This window comes from Lissotriton helveticus, chromosome 4_1 (assembly GCF_964261635.1).
Source record: "Lissotriton helveticus chromosome 4_1, aLisHel1.1, whole genome shotgun sequence".
Taxonomy (NCBI): Eukaryota; Metazoa; Chordata; class Amphibia; order Caudata; family Salamandridae; genus Lissotriton; species Lissotriton helveticus.
The window spans coordinates 2,102,833,010-2,102,845,859 of NC_136063.1; the positions used below are offsets into that span (position 1 = coordinate 2,102,833,010).

At 48.1% G+C, this 12,850-nt stretch overlaps 1 protein-coding gene across 4 annotated transcripts in view; it reads left to right on the plus strand.

Moving 5' to 3' along the window:
- The window catches only part of LOC144829535 (phosphatidylinositol-binding clathrin assembly protein-like), a 995,507-nt gene that overhangs the window by 879,226 nt on the left and 103,431 nt on the right, over window positions 1–12,850 (plus strand). The gene's annotated exons all lie outside the window — the stretch shown is intronic.

Consider the following 12,850-nt stretch of genomic DNA (forward strand, 5'->3'; position numbering starts at 1 on the left):
AGACGGGTGCAGAATAAAGGGCAGATTTCAGAGAGTCAAAAGAGAGCTGACATTTATCAGTCCAGGGAAGGGATTCATGCACATCTTTAGTCGTTAAATTCAACAAAGGTTTAGCAAGAAGAGAAAATTGAGGTATCCATTGGCGACAGTAAGAGGTGATGCCAAGAAAAGCGCAAACTTCCCGCTGGGTGCAAGGGACAGACATGTTAGAGATAGTAGTAATACGTTCAGGAGTCAAACGCCTACCCTCCTTCGACAGTAGATGACCTAGGTAGGTCACCTCCTGTCGACAGTATTAAAACTTAGACAAGGACACCTTATTACCCCTCGCCGCTAAATGATGTAGTAATTTAACCGTGGCATCCTTACAGCATTCCTTAGTGTCAGACGCTATCAACAAGTCGTCCACGTACTGCAGGAGCACATTACCGTCAGGCAAGACTAGATCATCTAACAGAGCCTTAAGGGCCTGACTATAGATGCTCGGACTTTCAATATAGCCTTGAGGTGCACGACAGAATCTAAAGCTTCGGCCAGATAACGAGAATCCAAAGATCTGCCTGCTATCAGAATAAATAGGGATGCTGAAGAAGGCATTCTTCAGATCGATGACTAAAAAATATTGGGCCGTCGGTGGGATCATGGTAAGTATAGTGGTGATGTCAGTCACCACGGGATCCTGTGGTACTACGATCTTATTGACTTCCCGCAAGTCGATCACAAAACAATATGCATCGATATTCCCCTGGGATCCTGACTCGGGTGATTTCTTCAAAATCGGGAGAATCGGGCTGTTAAAGACATTGGCAGCTGTTTCCTCAACCACCCCTTTATCAATTAAATCCTGAATAATCTAGAGTAAGGCTCGCTCACCAGCCGGGGAAATCTTATACTGGGGTATACGAGGTAATTTCACATCCTTTTTTATCGTAATATGGGCGGGTGGGATGTCTAACTTACCGACATCTGCATCCCCCGTGGCTCTAATGTGGCAGGGATCGAACTTGGGAGGAAGTGGTTCATTTTTAGCAAAACATTGTTTCATACTGTCAGCATAGGGTTGTATGGTCAAATAAACACCGTCCGGGGAGCAATACATTTTTGCATTCAGCTTTTTCAACATATCCAAACCCAATAAATTCTCACCACAATGCAACGTCAACAGAAAAGGTGTTTCAATAGTGGCAGGACCGATCGTGAAGGGGAGAGGTTTAGAAATGGGGCTTACCACTGGGACTCCTGAAAATCCCACAGATACGTTATTTTGCCCCGACAGAGCCGCCCCTGGAACCAATGATCAAGCAACTGAACTGTTCATTGCCCCTGTGTCAATTAAAAAATTCTCAGAAGTCCCCATCAATTCCTCTTTCACATAGGATCCTTGCTGATTGACTGGGATCGACACCTGGCACCTACTCTGTACCTGGCTATCCTATGGGTGGTCGTACCCATTCTGTTCACAAAATGCATAATCCTCATTATAGTATTGTCTACCCTGGGGGTTGTCAAAATGGTTCCGTTCTGACTTGCCTTGCGCCGCCTCTTCCCTACGCATATCACTCCGGTCTGGGCCACTCCTTCCACTGCCTCGTCCTCGAACCGCTCCGTTCTGGGCAAGCAGTAACGGACACTGAGCTTTCCAATGTCCTTCCTGTTTACAATAAGCACACTGATTTAACCCCAACGCTTGGTCCGCGCCTGCGCCTCTGCCTGTGCCTCTTCCTGTCCCCACCCCTCTGGATGCGGGCCCTCGGACTCCTCTCCCTCCCCCTTGTCCTCGAACGACTTGCTGTAACAATACTCGAGTCTTAAGATCCTTAGCCTTTTTCTCCACCTTATCCTTACTTTCATTTTCCCTATGCTCATAATATTGGGCCATGCTCAGTATTACGGAGGGGGTAGAGGTAGTCCAGGTACTCTCGGCAGCCTGTAATCGTGTAGAAATTTCGGGTGCCAAATTGGTTACAAACCTATTCACGAATAACCGGACCCCACCTTCCGTTGCCAGATCCTGTCCACTAAAATCGATAAAAACTCCCTCAAACCGAGTGAAGAAGTTGGAAACACTCTCATCCTTCTTCTGTCTACAGGCTGTCAATTTATCCCAGTCAACCTTCCGTGGGGGAATCAGTGTATGCATGTAAGCTATAATTTTCACCGGCAAGGTGGTGATTTCATCCTAGTCCTAGACTTATCACCGGGTTTACGGTCTCGGTCCCAGTCTTTCAACTCAGTCCAAGTCCTCCCTAGCTCGGCAGCATGATCAGTGTCATGCACTTGCCGCCATATGTCGACCGGTACCAACAATCCGAAAAATAATTCCATATCTGCCAACGTCATTACAGCCGAGGCCGCAGCTTGGGTCAGCTCTTTGTAGTAGGCGGTGGGATTCTTGCGGGGGTCTGGCAATTGTGATTTAAGGGCAAGAACCTCGCTCCTTTTCCACGGAGTGTACACCCATTGTTCCTGAAACCGGGCGTCTACCCTAGCTCTTATGACTTGGTCAGCATTATCACGTAGTTCAGGGATTTCGGGATGATAAATAGGGTGTACTTCTCTCATGGGGTGCTGGGAAGTCCAATTGGGACTTTTTATAAACATTCTACCTCGATATTTCACCAATGTATCTACATTTTTATACACCTCTGCAGGGTCCATGTTGAATCTGTGCGTCCAGTCTCGGATGTTATACAGTATTTGGGGTGCCATCCCATCCGGGAAGCACAGTTCCCAGGCCTCTATGAGGTAGCAAGACATTTGATGTAGGGCATGTTGTTGCATAACTGTTTCGAGATCCTTTATGGTACTCCACAAATCAGCTACCGTGTATATATTGTTACGCATCCATTTAGCCGCTTGATCTGCTACAGCTTCTTGCTCACCATATCCCACGGAAGCTCTCGTGAATAATCGTCTAGCTTTCATACCACCATGTTCTTCCGACAGTGGGTGCTCCCTATCTCCGGGGGTCGTACTGGCTGATTAAGAGGTCCAAATGGGGCTCGGGGCTGCTAGGACCACTCGAGAAGTTGCCAGGGGTTGCCGTATATCAGGGAGGACAGTAGCCGTGTCTCTCGATGAGGTAGGAGTGGCACGATTAGTGCCTAGGGAAATGAGACACGTCTGCCTCCGGGGCAGAGGCCAGAGGAGCTGTGGCCGGTTAGAGAGGCAGCACGGGATATACTCGCTGAGGCACATACGGGGGCGGGGGCCGTACGTTCAATAAATTCTCTATCTCATCTTCCGCCTCATTTCGAGTCACATAACTTTTGTCTACTTGTAACCTAAACTGTCTGTCTGCATACTCGATGTTTTGCTCGGTCTTATTTTTATCATGAGCAATGGCTTTCTGAGTTACAGTCTGCCCTTGCTGTATCTTCAGTAATTTCTCGGACCGTATGCGTCTCCGTTTTACCTCATTCTGCCATATGTTAAGAGTATCAAACATGGCCTGTCTGCTGCGTTTAGCAAACAGACGGTCTTGTAAATACTGGCTCTTTTTCTCATCAAAGGAGCCTGTCCGTGGCCACTGTAACTCCACGTTGTCTTTGGTGTATTTATGCCATAGGTATTGAATAAGATGGAGGCAATCCCATGCCTACAATACATATCGTGACTGGGGCTTCCCTCCGGAGGGGCCGGCTGGCTTTCATCCAGTCTTGTACCCCTCCGGCAAATACAACCAAAGCATAGCTTGCTAAAACACGTCATTGCTTTACTTTATATATTCTAAATGTTGCTAGCTGAAAAGAAAAAGGTTATTCACAACACTCATACACATGGCCATGTTCTGCATTCGAATCCACTCTTCCGATCTTGCACTAATAAAGTGACTACAGTTTCACATTGACATAAAACAACACAATAAACGTAGTTTTCAAACAAAAGGTGGAGCCCGTCGACTCTCACCTATGGAGAACTCTTTCCAAATCTCAAGAAGACCCAAAAGAAATCAAACAGTCTTGTCCTTAGACTGTCTAGAGATAGCCACACAGGTTCCTTGAAACCACAGACCGACCTACGGACCATCCGACAGCATTCATGGTTCACCTCCCGAACTATTCCGGCTAAGCCCACTTTAGATCTCTCCGAGTGCTACCCAATCTCAGCCGCCGGCGTTTCCGAGAGCAGTCCGGCCGAGGGTGAACTTTTTCCACAAGTTACACCAAGGCGTCTGGTCTTAATCTCGAGTTATTTCCAAAATCCAAACAGGAGCATCTGTCCGTGCAGCCTCAATACTGCCCCGTCAGACCCCCTTTTCGAGTTCTCCGTGACCAAAAGCACCCAGTTCCAAATTCCAAATTCAAAGGATATCCAACATGAAACAAGACGAATCACTCACCTGGTGCACTCAGGTCGGATTGGGCGTTCTCCACTGCCAATTCTTGTGGACCAACGTGGTCCGTTCTCGGGTTACACCCGAAGGACTCCGGCGTGGGGTCACTAGCAGCTGGGGCTCTCTCGATAAGGGGAGAGGAGCGGACCCTAATTCCTCGGTCGATCCTTCCCCCCCGATCAAGATCACCCTTCCCAATGTCCCTTCCTTTCTGATTACAGAGGGACGACCCCAACGCGGAGTCCCGGCAGAGTCGCCAACTGAAGTACCGAAAATTAGATTACAACCCAAATAGAGCCATACTTACAAATAGCCCCAATACCAATTACCAATAATCAGTCAGTTGGCAGTGTAGAAGGTCCAATCGTTTATTATAACAAACAAACTCTGCCAGAGGAGCTCTTTGCGACCTAACCCACGCGGTCCGCCAAGAAGACTGCTGGCACATTATCAGCAGATCACATATATACTGTTACATTTCGAATCCGCTACCTAAGATGGAAAAGTACAGGCTGGTACAGGTTGGTGCAAAGGAAAGACCATATATGGAACACAAAACCTCCTCAGTATAGTTCAGCTCATTATAGCAAGGTCGAGAGGGTGACTCCCTTCTGCTAGCTCCGAGAGAGTCCGCACAGCGCTCCCCTGGAATGTGCTTACCCAACTTACCCCCACCTATAACCTTGACAGGCCTAACGTGCAGAAGCAGCAGGTTGCTACAGTTGTACTATTTCACAAGGGAACAGGTTTCGGCTATGTAAAGGGAAGGGTTTCGTTAGTGCTGGGAGCGGACTAGGCCACAAAATGGCGCTGGTCGGGTCAAGCTGTCTCTGTGTATGGTCAGGAAAAACGTGCAATGAAGTATACATGAATCCCTAAATGATTATGTATGCAGGCTTATTAGTGTTCGATTTCGCTATATTCGCTAATTAGCTACATCACGCTAATTATTAGTAATGACTTCATGTTTACCAGGCCCAGATCGAATTCTGGTTCCTCAATGTCGAAGCACAAAAAGAAGGCAAAGAAGCACCGTCGCTCTTCGTGTTCTCCCCGAACGTCGGCTGACCTGACACGGGAAGCGGAAGGTAGTTGTCCGGCTCTGCCCGTGGAGCTTGTTGGGTTGACGCTGGCCTTCCCTTCCTTTCCAGGAGCCAGAGCGCCCCTGCCCAGCTTCGCAACTTTTAGGAAGCCTGGTATTCCATCTTCGGGCCGCCCTACTCCGCCTGCTGGCCCTTGGGCCAGTGGACTCGGTTGGGGGCTCTAGACCTTCGATGCCGGTGGCTTTGGCACCGCAGGGCCTCCAAGGATACAGGCTTGGATCAGGATCGGCGCCGGTCGACCTCGTGATACCTCCTCCGGAAACAGAACCCAGTGATGACACCTCCGACGCCGGTTGTGTCCCCAGCTGACGTCGACCCCTGACCCCCTCGATGTAGACGCGGAGCCGGACCGACGTCAGGACCAGCGCTGACCAGTACTTTTGTGCCATTGTTCTCCCCTAGTGTTCTCTATCACCCTGAGTGGCTACCAGAGGAGGGTGAGGAGGACTGGGAGGGGTCTGTGGACCCTCCAACAGGCCAATTTGAAGAACCAGACGAGCTAGAGGAGTTGTGTGAGGCCAGTGGTCTGAATACGTCGCCAGACCTTGGCATGCTTTCTCCTCCTAGCTTGGCTACGGAGGAGGGAGCATCTTACCCAGTGGTGTTGCATAGGGCAGCCAAGGCCCTAAACATCGCGCTTCCTACGGTGGCAGTCAGGTCTAACCTCCTGACTGAGGTGCTTCGGCCGGCAGCGACCTCTTCGGAGCCCCTGTGCCGTTTAATGAGGCCCTCATGGACATCCTTTTGGGCACCTGGTCCAAGCCCAACACTGGGGCTCCTGTGGATAGGATGATTGCCCAACACCACTGCCCAGCCCTGGGTGACCCCCTTTTCCTCTCCCAACACCGCACCCCTGAGAGCTTGGTAGCTGAAGCCTCGCCTTCCAAGGGCGCATTCCCCAACGCACCACATGATAGGAATCCAGGAAGCTGGACCAACTTGGGAAGATGTTTTCTTCCTCCAGTTTAGGGCTGCGGTCAGTGAACACCGCATGTCTCTTGGGCCGGTTCTCCCACTTGATGTGGGACACTGTTGCACAAGTGCTGCCACAGTGCCCGGAGGAGGCCGGTCCGTGCTCTCCTGTGCTGTTGCCGAAGGGAGAGACGCAGCGTAGTTCTCCATCCGGTGTGGCATGGACACCGCCGACTCACTTGGCAGGACGATTTGCATCCCGGTAACACTGAGATGTTATGCCTGGTTGAGGTCAACTGGTTTTTCGGGTGATATCAAAGCAACACTTTTGGACATGCCCTTTGATTGCCATCGCCTTTTTGGCCATAAGGCAGACAATGCGCTCAAGCGCTTTAAGGATTCTAGGGCTATGACCAGATCCTTAGGCCTCGTTTCCACCTCCCGCCCAAACTATGCAGGCTTTGCAAATCGGGACAAGAAAACATTATACACTTGTTGTGTCTTTGTCCTGAACTGGATAATGAAAGAAAAACTATCCTTAAGAGATTGTTTAACAGATGTGGTGTAAGGACATGTAGGCAAGCCTTGATTGCATGTCTAAACCCAGATGACCTACCAATGAATTCAGCATTTGTTAAATTTCTTAGTGCATTACGAAAAAAATTGGAGATTTTTGCCTGACTAACTACTGGAGGGTGCTAACATGTATATTATATAATCAAATCCTTGATCATAATCATAAATGATTAATTATCTTATAACCTAATGCGTATGATATATAATCAAGTTTTTGGATATTAATGAAATTGACGTATTGTTTTATAATTTTTCTTTAATTTTTGATATTTTTGTAAGATTTTAATTAATCAAACAAATAAATAAACTTGAACTTGAACCTCGCGCCCAGCGCAGTCTGTTTTTCGTCCCTTTCGTGGCAACGGAAGAGGTGCCCCGCCATGTTCTGCCCAGAGCCACAGGCCTGCGCAAGCGCTTTAAGGATTCTAGGGCTATCACCAGATACTTAGGCCTCGTTTCCACCTCCCGCCCAGCGCAGTCTGCTTTTCGCCCCCTTTCGTGGCTATGGAAGGGGTGCCCCACCCTGTTCTGCCCAGAGCCCTGCGCAAGCTTTCCAGCCTCTGCACGGCCGGGGACGTGGGTCCCACTGCCGTGAGATCCAGCAGGCGGGCCAGTCCACCAGCACCCCCTCTGCAGCAGTCTCCAAGTCCTCCTAATCTGACCTTTCAGGCCCATCCATCGCCAGTGGGCGCCAGGATTCGCCATCACCTTCCCCACTAGCTCAACATCACGCCAGACAGGTGGGTTTTGCAAATAGTCTGAAGGGGCTAGACACTCCCCTTCGAGACTACCCATCCATCCATGCCACCTCAATTCCATCGCTTGTCAGAGGATAACCTGGTCCTTCTCCAACAGGAAATTACGGCGCTCTTGGCCAAGGGAGCCATCGAGCGCGTTCTTGGCTCAGAAGTAGGTTGTGGTTGTTATTCCCACTACTTTCTGGTGCCCAGGAAAGACAAGGGCCTGCGTCCTATCTTGGATCTCAAGAACGTCAGTCTCCAGGGTCGAGAGCAGACAGGATCGGAGCCAGTGTCAACATCTTGAACTTCTCCTTCCAGAGGATGCGGTTGACGTTCTTGCCTAGCCATGTCTTCCCTGGACCGGAAACAAGCTTCCGAGGACCGATTTCTGGCATTCCAGCCGTCTTCAGCCCGGCTTGCTTGAATCCAGTGGCAAAGTGAGCAAGGGACTCACGTCTGAGCATACCCTGCCACACGTACGGCGGCCAAAAGCGGTACAAAAGGGGGTGGTGATGGACGGAGCATCTACATAAATCAAACACTCACACCCAGTCAAAAGATCTGGGTTTAATCCATCACCGTTCTTTAGCCCACTCTGCCACCCCAGTTCAGACATGGCTATATGCAAATCAATCTGACCCTGTGCCTCATGGGAACAGTCCAGCCCGAACTGCCTAGCCATGTCTTCCCTGGACCGGAAACAAGCTTCCGAGGACCGGTTTCTGGCATTCCAGCCGTCTTCAGCCCGGCTTGCATAAATCCAGTGGCAAAGTGAGCAAGGGACTCACGTCTGAGCATACCCTGCCACACTTAAGGCGGCCAAAAGCGGTACAAAAGGGGGTGGTGATGGACGGAGCATCTAAATCAATCAAACACTCACACCCAGTCAAAAGATCTGGGTTTAATCCATCACCGTTCTTTAGCCCACTCTGCCACCCCAGTTCAGACATGGCTATATGCAAATCAGTCTGACCCTGTGCCTCATGGGAACAGTCCAGCCCGAACTGCCTAGCCATGTCTTCCCTGGACCGTCCATCATCCCCTTTTGTATCGCTTTGTTTGCCCTAAGTGTGGCAGGGTATGCTCAGACGTGAGTCCCTTGCTCACTTGGCCACTGGATTCAAGAAAGCCTGGCTGATGAGGATTATGAATCCGAAACCGGTCCCAGGATGCTTGTTTCCGGTCCAGGGAAGACATGGCTTGGCAGTTCGGGCTGGACTGTTCCCATGAGGTGACAAAAGTTTTGAGAAGGACTTGCACAGCTTAGTGGATCCAAATGTAACCTTATTTATATGGTCTGTGGCGTGCTCCCAGGGATGAACGCTGTCTGTACCAACTAGCGTAAATAACAGAAGACTACTACAAGGCTCCCCAACTTGGAGGAAGACTCCCCGGTGCACAGCGCTCAAGTGACTACAAAGTCTTAATATTTATGCACAGTTCATCATAAATTTGAATCAGCAAAGTTGAGAAATTCCTCGTTTTTAATCCAAACTCATTAATTTCATGAGTGAGTGCTTCATAAATGTTTGAAATATGGTTCACAAACGAGTTCCAACATGAGTCATCCAAAATTAACGATCCCAATGCATTTCGGGCTAATCAATAGCCTCTCTTCAGGGGACTGCTGTTGATGATCACATCGGAATAGAAGCCAGGTCGCAGGAACGGTTATCCACCTATACGAAGTCCCTCATTCGGTAGCCGACTCTGCCACCCCAGTTCAGACATGGCTATATGCAAATCAGTCTGACCCTGTGCCTCATGGGAACAGTCCAGCCCAAACTGCCTAGCCAAGCCCCTTTTGTATCGATTAGTAGATTTCACTCACAAACTCATTAATATGATTATATTATGAAAGTTTAACTTTGCGAGTCAGAACAAAATATTATTCTGAACCTCGCTCCATCAACTCCCTCATCTGGTGATTTAAAAATCACCAAACTACACCCAAAAATTTCAGCAAAATTTTCAACCCTTTGAACATGTTTTAAATCACAATGTTAGTATTTCTAAACTCTTGACCCAGCTGTTTGTCTGCAACTCTCATATTGGGTTCTACGAAACTTCCTTCTCAATCTCTCTCTCCTGTTCCTTTCTGAGTTTGTAAATCCTCTTCTTTTCCCTTAGATATTTCTTTCTCTTGTGTAACATGCAACTGATTTTCAGGAAAAGTATCACAAAAACTATGACTAATAAAGGTGTCAGTATTTTGCCTAAAATTGAACTACCTATCTCTTGAAACCAGGTTTTGATTGCTGCAAATCTTTTGCTCAAACGTTCTGAAAAGTCTTCATCTTCTAAAGGAACTATTTCTGAATGAAGCTCTGTAATGTTCTTCATATACATTTCAATATTCTGGCTCTTGTCAGGAATATATGTGCAGCAATGCTGGACATGTAATATTCCACAAACTCCTCCCTCTTTTGCTAGTAGAATGTCAAGGGCAAGACGATTCTGCATAACCATGGTTCTCATGGCAATAATTTCAGTATCCACCAACTGGAAACCACCAGCAGTATCAGTGGACAATCTGTCAACAATTGTGGATAATTTTCTAATTTTAACTGCATTCAAGGTTATACCCACAAAAGGTATTACTGCACCAAAAATATCTCCCAAAATTTCTGAGAAACTTTCTCTTTTGAATCTACTCAGATGATTGCTAATTTCAAATGAACCCTTTTCATTTCTGTCCACATGAAAGATTTTTGGAAAAACTAAACCAACATAACAAGTCCCATACCAATAGTCTGGGAGATTGTAGTAAGCCTTGTCCCCACATATAAAATAAATTCTTGGAAAAATTGGATCTTTGCCACCTTTGAATCCCCATCCCCCCAAGATTTGATAAGTATCTTCACATTGACTTGCACCCACAAAGTAATTGTCAAAAAGTGTATTGTCTCTTCTAATGCAAAGCTTTCCGCTAACTGGTTTATCTATGTGAATAGCAACATTTTCTGATGATCTATCATTAAGTTTTTCATCCTCAACTTGCCAAAACTTTAATTTGGTTTGCTTCAACATTTCATTTCTTTTATAAATCACTCTTCTCTCCAACTAAATTCAAGAAAGTCTTCTCCTCAACTCTCAATTTGCAAGTTAAATTGTTTCTAAAAGCATATTCATATGTTAGTTCATTTGTAACAATGAAAAATTCCCTCATCTGCTTAGCTTGTTTATGCTTATTCAAGCTTTTGTCAACTTTTAAATTTGCAAAGATCTCATCGTAATTAGAATAATAATACTCTAAACGACCTGTTTGATAAAACAGACTAGCTATTACACTACATGTAATGCCATAAGTAAGGGGAAGCATGTTATAGGTCACCCCTTCAGAAACAGAGGCTGGTAATTTCACACGAATATAACAATCCTTAACATCCATAACTCTAACATATTCAGAAAGAAGTCTTGAGAAAGTATTACTAGAAAAATCACCAACAGATCTATCTTGGTGAATATCTGGTTTGTGATCAATAACTCTGTTAGTCTTGTCTGCTGTACCATGATTATCTTGTTTAGCCTTAACTTTGCTTGTTTTTCTCTCGAGAAAACCTGGAGAAGAAACCCAACCACTGACAACCTGACCACCTTCAAGAACGCCACCCGCAAACACCACCAACTGATCCGATCCACCAAGAAATCAGCATTCAAGGACCGACTTGACAACAACGCCCAAAACAGCAAGGAACTATTCAACATCGTCAAAGAATTTACCAACCCCACCGCCGGCACCAACGACATCACCCCCTCCCAAGACCTCTGCGACTCTCTATCCTCATTCTTCCACAACAAAATCGCTGAAATACATAACAGCTTTGAAAACCAGTCTGAAGATCAGTCCACCCCACCCACCTCTGAACCAAAACCGCACTCTAACAACCTTTGTGCCTGGAACCCAATCACCACCGAAGACACCATCCACCTGACGAACTCCATCCACTCAGGATCGCCAACCGACCCATGTCCCCACCACATTTTTAACAAAGCAGACTCCATCATCGCACCCCATCTCCGCGATGTCATCAACTGTTCCTTCAACTCCGCTACCTTCCCGGAAAACTGGAAACATGCATTCAACCGAGTCCGCCCTTCTCATGGCTACGGAACATCTGAGAGAGGGCGTGGATGCAGGCCAAACTATGGCTTTGATCCTGCTGGACCTCAGCGCGGCGTTCGACACTGTAGCACATAACATCTTGCTACAGTGTCTGACCAGAGGTGGCATCTCTGGCACCGCGCTGAGATGGATCCAAGACTTTCTCCATGGGAGAAGTTTCCGAGTCAGGCAGGGAGACTGCTATTCAAAGGGGGTGCCTCTGGGCCAAGGCGTGCCGCAGGGCTCGTCTCTGAGCCCAACCCTCTTTAATATGTATGTCGCGCCTGTTGCCTCGATTGTGGAGAGCCATGGCCTCCAACTGGTCTCGTACGCCGACGACACGCAGCTGGTGATCTCCCTATCGCATGCGCCCTGTCTTGCTGCCGATGGCTTCCGTTCGTGCATGAAAGATCTAGCCGAATGGATGGCCATCAATTGTTTGAAGCTGAATGGCAGCAAGACAGAGGTGCTGGTGGTGGGGAGAGCCCAGTCTGCCTGGTCGTCGGCGTGGTGGCCTTCCTGCCTTGGACCTACCCCAACCCCCTGCCAAGAGGCACGCAATCTGGGGGTGTGGTTTGACACGGGTCTCACTTTTGGCCCCCAGATTAATCGGGTGGTGGGAGTCTGCTTCGGGATTCTGAAGAAGCTGAAAAAAGTCTTGGACTTACTCCCGATTGAAGCCCGTCAAACCCTGGTCCATGCCCTGGTGACAGCTAGGTCGGATTACGGGAACCTGCTGTACCTGGGCGCTCCAGAAAAAAGCATGGCTCGTCTGCAAGTGCTGCAGAATGCGGCAGCGCGTCTGATTCTCAGACTGCCTAAAAGGGCGCATTCTGAGGCGGCCCTTCAGCAGCTACACTGGCTCCCTGTGAGGAGAAGAGTGGAGTACAAAGCCCTCTGCACATGTCACCGTATCCTGAATGGTAGGGCACCCGACCCTCTGACAAAATTGATCGAAGTGTACAGACCAACACGTACGCTTAGATCCACAGGGGGCGGCCTACTGAAGATTCCAAGAATTAAGAAGGCCCGCATGGGAGGCAGGTCTTTCAGATGCCTAGCGGCTACTAACTGGAAT